The sequence below is a fragment of the Heterocephalus glaber genome, unplaced genomic scaffold, assembly GCF_053883595.1.
Source record: "Heterocephalus glaber isolate CG9 unplaced genomic scaffold, H.glaber_assembly_v1.0 deba00000071, whole genome shotgun sequence".
Classification (NCBI taxonomy): Eukaryota; Metazoa; Chordata; class Mammalia; order Rodentia; family Bathyergidae; genus Heterocephalus; species Heterocephalus glaber.
The window spans coordinates 27,663,773-27,675,112 of record NW_028258137.1 but is presented as its reverse complement, the minus strand read 5'-3'; the positions used below and the strand labels follow the sequence as shown (position 1 = coordinate 27,675,112).

At 54.4% G+C, this 11,340-nt stretch overlaps 1 pseudogene; it reads left to right on the top strand.

Moving 5' to 3' along the window:
* The first annotated feature begins 212 nt into the window (after positions 1 to 212).
* On the top strand, positions 213 to 897 carry LOC101709455 (sperm flagella and cilia-associated protein 1 pseudogene; annotated as a pseudogene).
* Positions 898 to 11,340: the final 10,443 nt, after the last annotated feature.

Here is an 11,340-nt window from a genome sequence, read left to right as displayed (position 1 = left end):
GCATGCAAACTTAAAGCCCCACATAAAAAACCCTATGTTGAGAAAACAATATGGCTGCTCCCAGATGGGACGTGAGTCTCCAGGTTAGGGAGGCAGAGGAACTCTGGACTCCCACAGTGGCGAGAAAGGAGGCGTTTGAGGGGTCGTAATGCTGACGCTAGAAGTTGCACGGCTGGAATGGCCTATCTTTGCCATGAACACTAACGGCTAGCAGCATGGACGAAGAGGTGCTGCCCCAGCTGTACTTGTGGGTAGACAACATCCCTCTGTCCCGACCCAAATGAAATCTGTCCTGCGACTTCAGCGACGGAGTCCTTGTTGCAGAGATCAAGTTTTACCTCCCCAAGATGGTGGAAATGCACAATTATGTCCCTGCCAACTCCCTCCAGCAGAAGCTCAGCAACTGGAGTCACCTGAACAGGAAGGTGCTGAACAAGCTGAACATCTCGGTACCAGACGACTTGATGCGCAAGATTGTGCAGTGTCCCAGGTGTGGTGGAGTTGGTGCTCAATTCGTTGAGGCAGCGGCTGGAGGAGTGACAGAAGCGCAGGAAGCAGGAGCTGGCTCCTCAGGGTGGCAGTGGCTACATGGATGTGCGTTTGTCCCAGAAGGCCCCAGGGGATGGTGTCCTCTACCGCCAGGGAGGAGGAGAGTCAGAGGGGGTGGGGAGCTGGCGGCCCGGCCTCCTGGGTATAACCAGGCGCAGCAGAGCTACCCCAACTTCGTGCTCCAGATCGCGGAAAAACAGCAGGAGCTGCTGGCCTGGCAGGAGACGGTGCAGATCCTGCAGATGAAGGTGAGGCACCTGGGCGTCTGCTCTAGCTCAAGAATGTGAGCATTGAAGACCTGGGGGTAGGGAGTGGGAGCTGCAACAGGCCCAGCGCAAGTTCCGGTGAGCAGCGGGACACGTAGGAACGTCCAGTACCCATCAGAGCCCAGAAGCCAAGACACACAGCCACCTGCCTGCAGACACTCCGCTAGGAGGGCAGAGCCAATGCTCAGGCCAGCTGGCCTCCCCTGCTCCACCACCTCCCTCCCTGGGGATGGGAGGGAGCGTTTCGCGGGGGGGGGGGGGGGCGCTGATCCACCTCAGTACACTCGGTCCAGGGAACCGCAGCTTTCCCTGAGCCCTCCCTTGTAGTTCCCTAGGCCTTGGTCCCTTGGCTCTGGCCACATCCCTAGATCGCAGTCCACGCCCAGCTCTGAGGACAGCGATGTCTCCATCCGGGCTAATTCTTTCTGCCCTCGGCGGTTCAAGAAGCTGCCTGAGGAAGGCCAGGGGCTAGCTGGGCCGTCTCCTCTCGGGGATGGAGACTGCAGCACTGGAAAGGTATGGGTGAAGAATGGAATAAGGGACACATCTGCTATGCCCACAGCAGTCGCCCTCCCCACCCCGTGGGGTACTGTTGGGAGTGTCTGGGGGATGTGGGACAGGTTGGCCCCCATTAAAGGTGGTAGTGTGCTTTCAAAAAAAACCCCTATGTTATCAATGCTGTGATTAGATCTTCCTGTGCAACAATGCTGATTTCATCCTACTTCCTGCAACACATATCGTCTCTCATGATTTTGTTAAGTAATGAGCAGGTGGTTTGTTGAGAATCTCAAGAGCCCCGTAGGAAAGTGATGGAAGCAGACCCAGTAGGCAAGAGGCTGAGCTAAGATATAGCTTCAGGTGATGTCTTGCCCCAGCCTGATCCCACCAGGAGGGCCAAAGCACATGTGGCACCAGAGAAGTTGTGGAATTCAGAGGCAAGGGACAGGGTCTCTGCTCAGAAGTGCCAGGCATGTGCAGGTCCTGTGGCTCCTTTGGCCAAGACCAGACCTCTGGAGAGCTGTGAAGGGTGGAAGCCAATACCCACAGGAGCTGGGGGAGGGGGTCTCAAGGTCCTGAGCGGCATCTGCCGCAGGGAACAGCACAATGTCCCAGGCCCTGCAGAGCTCAGGTGGGCACCAAAGGAGCACTCAGTGCCAGAGACACTAAGCAGAGTCCAGGGAGGGCTGCAGCTTTAGGGCTGGTCCTGACTGACTTCATGGCCAGAGCCCAAGCTTGTGCAACCACCCTTGCCCAAGTACCTTCCAGCAGGCCTGGCTTCCAGCCCCCAGCCTCATCCCTCCGGTTGTGCCCATCTTCCTCCAGTGGTGTGGCCAGCCTAGCTATGAGTGGAGCGGGCTCTGGAAAGGCCACAGGCCTCTGTGCAGATGTTCTGGACCTCTCTCCAGCCCTGCTCACCACTCACTCCCCTGCTGCCTACACAAGTCCTCTATACTGGCAAGCAGCTCACCCAAACCCTCATGCTCCTAGAAGCTTCCCCATAATGGCCCAGCCAAGAGCCACTCAGCTCCAGCCCCAACCCTAATGACATATTTCAGGTTTACGTGACAGAAAATGGCTTATGAAGGAGCCTAAAGATTCAAATCATCTTTCTGAGAAAAAGGAGCTTTTCTGGTCATCTATTTCACAACCATACTCCATGCCTGTGGTGAGACTGGCTTGCTTGGGTCATGATGGCCATGCTGGCTCATGATGGCCTGCGCCAGTCAGGTGGCGGCAGCAACATCTTCATGATGCATCCTGCTTCTGTCCCCATCTTAGCTACAGGTGATAATTGCCAGGCTGTCTTCATTTTCTCACCTGAGCTGGGTTCTGTCAGCTGCAATAGTGTGTGTGGCACTCACACAAAGCATACTCATGCATGTACGTGACACACATGCATGCACACTCATGTTACACATTCTCACACTCTTGTTCCCACACACTCGCACACACACAGGCATCTGCCCGCCTCCAGTGCTTAGGATCCAGCAGTGTGCGCGTGGGAGCTGGGAGACACATGCTTTTTCCAGCTGTTGGGCTCCTCCTGCCAGAAAGGCAGGGAGGGAGAAATGGAGGCAGTGGGGTGGGCTCGGCAGGGCAGTGGAGGGCGAAGTGGGAGGGGGCCTGGCTGCCTGTTCCATGGAAGGATCCGTTTTCCCTTGGAAACACACAGCTGGGCTCTCTCCCTCCACCCTCTCCTCCACTGACCTTTTCCTGATGTCCCTGGAACAAAGGCTGGGCCAGGGAGGATGGGGCTACAAGGCTACCCGGACACAGACACAGGGTGACTTCATCAGCCCAGCTTGGGTTACAGGGCCCCACCCTGGCCCACTCTTGTCCCTCTGTGTCTTATAGAGGGAGACTGAGGCAGAGAGCATGAGAAATCCTTCCTCCACATTGATGCTGCTAACCCAGAGAAACACCGTGAAGTCCCCACCCTTGGAGGAGTCATGGTGACCAGGTCTCTGCCTTGGGAGGGCCATGGCTCTTCTGTGGGGGCCTCTTCCCTAAGGGAAAGCTGCTGGTGATGGCCCCTGGATCCCCCTGCATGGCTCCTCCCCACATCCTCCCTTGTGAACAGAGAACAGACTAGCACTCACCTTGCCTCAGCCAGCTCAGCCTGGCCTGGGCAGATGGGAAGATGGGGAGAAGCCCCTGCTGGGAGCCGCCAGTCTGGACTGCCTGGTCCTCCCCTCTGCCTCTTGTCTTTGCCTTTTCACTGGCTCACCTCCTCCCTCTCTCCCTTTCTAGTTCTTTTCTTTACCTTCCTTTAATTTCTCCTTTGTTTTCTTGCTCACTTTCCTTTCCTTTCTCTTCCTCTCTCCCACCCTCCTCCTTCCATCTCCCCCTCACCCCTGCCCTCTCTCCCCTCCCAGCATCATACACAGCTATCCTGTGGGCATCTCCCCATATTGCTCCCCTAGCTCCCCAGACTGCCCTCTGCCAGCCACCTTCTCCTCCCAGTGCTCCCAGCCCCCCTGGTAGCTCCCACTGCAGCCTCATTGCTCAAGTCAGAGGCCAGGGTGCGTCCAGTCCCCACCACTGGTCAGGACCATGCACTGCCTCGCCTTCCACCGGGCCCCTGGGGCTCCACTCTTGCTACTCCTGCTTCTTGGTGCATGTCCTGGCTCCCAGTTCCCCTAGAACTCTACTGTGGGGGTGTGCTGCACCTGGAGGGTGCTGCTGATGGATGAAGCCCCTGCTCTGGTACAAACCTAAGGGCTCTTCCCCACCTTGTCAGGTACCTTCCCTGACCCCCCTGCCATCTCTGCCTCAGGCTCATGCCTCCTCTAGGCCTTTGCACCTGCTGGCCTTCCGCCTGGGAAGCCAGCTATCAGCCCCTATCTACATACATCCTGGCAGGCAACTCGGCTTCCATGTCGTTTCCTGATCAGGAATCTCCACCCCTCCACAGCCTCTGGGTGGACTCCTTTGTGCCCACCATTTCTGCCTCCCTCAAAAGGTAGCTTTCTGTCCAGCAGAATGTCAAAGCTGCTGTGAGGACCTGACACAGGTTAGGGGTAAGAATCCAGGTACACACTAGCCAGGAGGAATTCCTAACACTCTCATACAGGACCCTAGGACATTAGAAATGGGGAGCCCAGCTCATTCATTCTACAGCTGGGAAATGTGCAGCCCCCACCCCTGGGTGCAGAGTTCTCTGCTTGTGGGGATCCCTGAAGCTGAGGTAATACTGATCAACCCTTCGAGCGGCCACCCCATAGCTCAGGCTGTAAATCACCATTATTATCTGGCCTGGCCTCAGTCTCCCACATCCACTGAAAGGGAAAGACAAAATTTCCCTGCCCCCAGCCTCTGCCCCCGCCAGCTGAGAGCTGGTGCAGCTAAAGAGAAAGGGGGTCTTTATGCCCACGGGCAGGAGGGCACCATGTCCCCTCCCAGTCCCCCTGCAATGCCCTCTTGTGAAAAGGCCCTTTGTGATGCTCCCGAGACTGGCCAGGGCAGACACAGAGCCTTCCCCACGTAGAAGGTATTGGCTGCCAGTTCAGGAGTCCTGCCCTGGGTTGGGGTCATGAGCCACAGCAGGGGAAGCCTTGGGCCAAAGGACCAGAGGAAGAGACCATCTGACATCTGGAAATGAGAAAGGACACAAATGGCCGCACATGGGGATGGAGCTAGACTTGCTGTGTTCTGGGTCCACACAGGGCCTATTTTCCCCCAGCTGCTGCACAGCCACATTCTGGTGGCTCTGTCACAGAGGCGGGGCCATCCCACTCCCCGCTCTGACCTCATCCTCCCCATCTACCCTCGCCCATTCTGCTTTCTCCATTTCATAACTCACTCGGCAATTGCCCACCCCAGGGATTTGCAAATGCTGCTCCTTCCCCCAGAATGGTCTTCCATGAGATGTCACCTCTCCAAGGGGCTTCCTGGGACCACCCCTCATCCACTCTCCTTGGTTGGTTTCAGTCTGTCACCCTCATCACTACCTACCCACCCTGGTAATTGTGTGTGAGTGTGTGTGTGTGTGTGTGTGTGTGTCTGTATGTTTATACACATATATTTGGTGGCCTTTCCATTTGGAATGTGAATTCCATGATGAAACTTGCTCTGATGTATTTTATGTCCCAGTGCTGAGAAACAGCAGGTGCACAGTGAATGTTTGAGTAAACAAATAGATCATCTTAGCCGGTGGTGGTGGTGCACACCTGTGATCCTAGCACTTGGGAGGCTGAGGCAGGAGGTTTGCAAGTTCAAGTATCACCTGGGCAACTTAGTGAGACCCTGTCTCAAAAAAATTGAAAAAGGGCTGAGAATGTAGCTCCATGTGAAGATCCTGGGTTCAAGACCCAGTACCACAGAAACAAAAAACATCTTAATTTAGCCTTTCTCCCACCCTAAGAGGGAGGCACAATGGTTTCATTTATAGAGGAAGGCTCTGGCAACTGAGGGGTGCTTCCCAAGTCATGCAGTGAGGAAGAGGTAGAACTGGAACCCAGGCTCAGGGCTCGGAACCCTGCAAAAATGCCTTTCAGCAATGTCCCAAGCGTCAGCCACATCCACCATGCCCCTGCCTGGGTTCTTCAGAATATGTTCTTGGAGATGCCCTCCAGATGAGCTCTGCAGCTCAGGAGGACCCAATCCCTCCCACCCAGGTAGGAGGGACCCCAATGCCAGGCCCTGGAATAGTGCCCAGCCAGCACTCCCTGTGTGTGCCCCCAGTGGCCCATCACTGCCAACCCTCACCCTTGCAGGCCTGACTGCTCAGCTTGGCACCATCAGGCAAAGCTCCTAGGCCCCATCCACCTGGACAGCAGGTGCATCTGGGAGAGATGTGGGCAGAAAAGGGCTCCTAGAGCCTCACCCTTCTGCAAGTGAGGGGAGACAGACACCAGAGAAGGGCTTAGTGCTCCTCCACCCCCTCCTTTTCCTTTTCCTTCAGGAAAAGCTGGAAGACTAGCTGGTAAGGCTTGAAGTCAGTCTCCCCTAAAATGCCAGTCAAGGGGTAAGGGGCAGATGGCCCAAGACCTCCTCCATGAGCGGAGAGGGTCTCTTCAGGGCTGACCAGGAGCCATTTGGAATCCATCTCTTCGGAGCCTCATGGAAGGATCTGGAATGGTGTTGGCAGCTCCCTGCTGTACTGCAATGGAAAAAGAGGTCTCCTTATAAAAGCTAAATGTGGCATCTCCCTTGGAGCTACCTACCTCCTCCCTTCAGATTACATGCCATACTCCCCTTCCTGCCACCCCATCCCTCAGCACCCTCTACTGCCCCCAGGGCCCTTGTGAGCCAAGGACAGGGCCTCAGCACAGCAAGCTGGCCCCTTCACTGGGCAGAAGGGGAAATGGGCCCAGTGAGCAGCTGTGGGCTGCCAAGGGTCACACAGCCAGTAGTGGCAGAGCTGGGGCCAGGGGTGGGAGGGTGGGTGGGACCCAGCTCTGCCTGCCCCCAAGGCCTGGCACTTGCCTGCTTTGAAGACAAGTCACTCAAGTGCAGCTGCTCCCCGCTCTGCTGGTTGGACCCTCTGGTACTGGCAGGCTTAGAGTAGGGACACCCTCAATGCTCTCTTAGTTCCATCTCGCCCATCGCCTCACCCCATGATCCAGCCTCACGGAACTTCAGCCTTTCCGTCTCTCCACCTCCATGCCATTCCTCTGGCAAGTGGTTCCCTCTTCTTTCCCTGGTCAGCTTGCAGTATTCAGCTCTCAGCGCTGGCAGCAGATGTGACTCCCTCCAAGAAGTGCTTCCTCTCCTCCCCCACCTGCCTGCCCCCATAATGGCGGGGTTACAAGGCCTCTTCTGGACCCCACCCACCATAGAAGCCTCTTGGCAGGGGCTGTGGCTGAGCCCTGGCTCCTGTCACCACAGCTGGTATACAGGAGGGACTCTCGTGTGTGCTCAGGGAGTGGCCTGGGTTGGGGGGATAGATGGGATGAGCTCCTCACGGGCTGAAGGCTGGGGGAGGCCCTGGGAGAACACTGCCTTCCCTTCTCTCCTCCTTCCTCTGGCCACTCCACACAGCTGGAGAGGTGGAAAGATGCCCAGAAGACTTTGTTCCCTATGGTGTCTGCCTCCATATTGGAAAGGCTGACTCTACCCTCTGCCCTGTGGGTCCGTTTCTCACTTCTTCCTCCAGAGCACCTGCCACTCCACACCCCTTCTTTATTTCTCTGTCTAGGGCAGGTCCATACTGCAGCAGCCATGATTCACCCATTCATTCCATTTGTTCATCAAATTCACTCTGAGGACCATCCCTGTGGTGGGCACTGTCCCAGGTGCTGGGGAAGAACATATAGACATGGAGCCTGTCCCTTTGGGGTGTGCAGTCCAATGTGTCCCTCTTTCTTCCCTGAGTCTCTGGGATCCTCAGTCTTCTTCCCCAGTAAAGATCTCATTTCTCCTCTCCTGGCCATGGATCTCCTCCTGGTGCCCTCTATGAAGGCAATGATAGCGATTGCCCAAAAGGAATGCCAGCCACTACAATGCCCAGTGACAACTGCTGTCACCATAACAACATTCATCATGTGCTGGTCCAGCCCTAAGTAAGTTCTACTTTCTCTGGCTGAATGCCCACCTCACCCCAGGAGACACACGTCACCGTCACAGTTCCCATTTCTGTAAAACGGGAAAGTTCAGTGAGGCTGACATCACATCCTGTGGGCATGTGACTGTAAGCAGGAGAGCCAGGATTCCAGTCCAAGCCGGCATGCCCTAAGGGAAAGGGCTTAACCACTGGGCCATTTGGCTTTTCCAGGCCCAGGGGGTCATATGCATTTGGCTTACTGCCCTGTAGAGATCCTTTTGTAGGAAGGGCAGACACCAATGGAAGTGTAAGGTCTCTACCAAGCCTGCCTTCTTTTTTTTAATTTTTTTTTTTTTTTTTGGTACCAGGGACCAAACTCGGGACCTTGTGCTTTCGAGGCAGGCAGAACCACTGAGCTAAATCCCCGTCCCTCAAGCCTGCCTTCTGATGGGAAGGAGGTGCTGGGGAGGACCTGGGGCTGTCACCCCAGCAACCCAGCTAGCCTAGTCCCTTACAATGAGCACCACCACCCCTTCCAGCAGTCCCAGCTGTGGTCACAGGGATCTTGTTTCTTTCTCCACTGTTGTGAGGTCACATGGGCCAGCATGGAGACTGTCCACCTCATGCCCCCTCTAGCCGATCTAGGCCACCAACTTTATTCTCTGTGTCGGCCTTGTTTCCTCCTGAGCCCATGTCTCTCTTCCACAGCCCCATGGCAACGAGGATGGCAGTGACTGTGTGACCTGCCCTCCAATCAGGCCTGGCTCTGGTCCTGCTTGCCCACCCAGTTGCCTGTCCTTGACACGGTCACCCGGGTTTCCTGGTTGGAAGCCAGTGACCCACTCAAAATACCAATTTCTCTTTGCTCTGACACTGTCTTCCCTGGGGGTTTCAGCTGCAAGGGATCAGGGTGGGACCAGAACACCCACGTGCCCCACACCCAGAGCTGACTGTAGCAGTTGGTGCTGGGCACCAGGTGAAGAGCTTGTCCTGCTCCTGAGTCCAGGGCTCCTTTGTCCCATGGAACAAGGTCCTCTCCCACAGGGGCTGGAGAAGGTGAAGGGGGGATTTGAAGGGTGTCCCCTCACACCAAGCACCCTGGCCGGTGGCTGAAACTGGGCCACCTCCAGGCCTGGGGGCAGCTTGGAAATCAGATGTACAGGGACAGCCTGCTGTGCGGAGCAGAAAGCTGGGTCTGCACTCCTGCCTCTGCTCTTGCTGTCCCCACCAACCGTTCCCCACATAGCCCAGTCCCTCGAAGATCTCCTCTTCAAACCTCCATCCCACAACCATTTACCTGACCACACATTGTCCTGACCTGTGTTTCTCCAGGGGGACAGACCCCGGGTGAGGATGACACTACCGCCAGTCTGTTCGCTCCTGATTCTGTTTCAGCCAAATTCTCTGCACAGTCCTTCTACAGGGCTTGCTGGTGGCCACCTGTGGAGCTGTGTTCGTGGTGGCTGAGGCTGGGATTCTCAGCCTCCGGCCTCCCTCTCCTTCTCCACCTGCCTTCCTATACGGTCTCCCCAGGTGACTTTTCTAGTCGGGTAACCAGATTTGCTTTTTCAGTGCTGGAGATGGAACCCAGGGCCTGGCGTGTGGTAGATAAGCACTTTACCACTGGGAGTAGAAAGACCGCTGAAACTTGAAATTTCCTGTATCTGCCCCACCTACTATGGCAGCCACTAGCCACATGTAGCTATGAATTACTGAATGAGATCCATTTTTGTCCACAACACCATGCATCAATCACTGAAACAATGAGTTTTGCAAAAAATAAAGAGTTTCTTTATAAGGTGGCCAGCCACATGTGGAGATGGGAGAGTAATTCTCAGATCTGCCTCCTCAAGGAAAGAGTTTGGAATATTTATAGGCTGAGACTGGGGAAAGATGATTGGCGTTTAGGAAGTAACTGGTGGGCTTCAAAAGAGTAATTAAGCTTTATCAACTCTTACCAGCATGGCCCTCACATCAGAGGGGTGATCTACACCTCTAAAATAAGTGATTTTAAAGACAACTAAAAGCCCGGTGTGGTGGCACATGCCTTTAGTCCCAGTACTTGGCAGGCTTAGGCATGAGGATTGCTGTGAGTTCAAGGCCAGCCTGGACTACATAGTCAGCTCAAGGCCAGCCTGAACTATGTAGCAAGACCCTGTCTCAAAACAAACAATAAAGCCAACCAAAAGCAAGTATCTAAGAGCAGGTGAAGCAGGTTAGGTCTAGAAGGTTTATTCAGGTTTTCCCTCCATTTTAGCACTTGATATGTGGCTAGTCTGATAGAACAGAATTTTAAATTTTATTTAATTTTAATTAATAAAGTTTTAATTAAATAGCCACATGTGGGTAGTAACTACTAATCAGGACAGTGTAAACTTAAATTTTATTTTGATTTTTAATGGCCCACAAACCTAGAAAATTGCCACCAGATTGGCAATTCTTTGTCTTTGAGGGAATTTGCACAGCCCCTGACCTTGTTACGATTTCACAGATGAAACAGAAGCTGGTAGCACTGAGGCCCACTGGGTCCCCAGTGGAAAAGGAGGGTGTCCCCAGGGGTCAGCAGGTAAGCTTGGGAGGTACTCTGGAGCATCCTCCTTGGACAAGTAGGGCACAGCTGGCATGCCTGATGCCAACACCACAGTGAAGGGCTGGACTCAGGGAGGGGCCTCAGGGGCCTCAGGAAGCCCAGCTTCTTCATGACTCTTATTTGAGGCTGGTGGGATTTTCTGGGTGGAGCCAAAGCAGGGGAGGGAGCTTTGGGTCAAGATCATCCTTCTCTCTCACTCTTCCAGCGTGCTGACCAAATTAATCACAACTTTCTGGAATGAATCTCTGCTTCTCTATAATTAGTATAGGGATCTCACAAATACTTTGTCATTAGTGAAATAAGTCAAGTTCAAAATATGAGCCCAGCCAGAAACATTTATATCATTTATATAGGTATCTCTGCCTCCATTAAAATGAGGCTTAAGTTGGCAAGCCCAGCCATGCCAAAGCATTTCAGCCTAGAACTCCTGCAAGGCCTGCAGCTCACCCCTCCCAGCAACACACACACACACACACACACACACACACACACACATGGCCGAGGATTCCTACCTAGTCTTGCTTTCTCCATCTGATCCTACTGCCCACACAACCTACAGCCGTGCAGAAGTATACCTAAAGAGCAAACTGGCACTTTCCCTGAGCTTCCGGGACAGGTGTCATGAATCCTCTTTGAATGCTTACTGGTAGATTTTGTACTTGTAGTCTGAGGTTTGCTTCCACTGTAGCACACCACCTGTGGCCAGGCTGGAGAGAAGGCAAACTCCACTCACCCCTGCTGCTCATAGTTGGGGGCTAAGGTCAGTTTCCAGCACCAAAAGAAGACCCAAGCCTGGAAGGACTCTAGGATTGAGTGGATGTAAGGGCAGCTGTGGAGGAGAAGAGGGCCTTGGAACCCAAAATCTAATGTATTTATGGACTGATTTTACAACAGCTACCAATTTTACTGTATTCCCTCCCCAGAACCAGGAGGAGTCATAGGGTAGGACT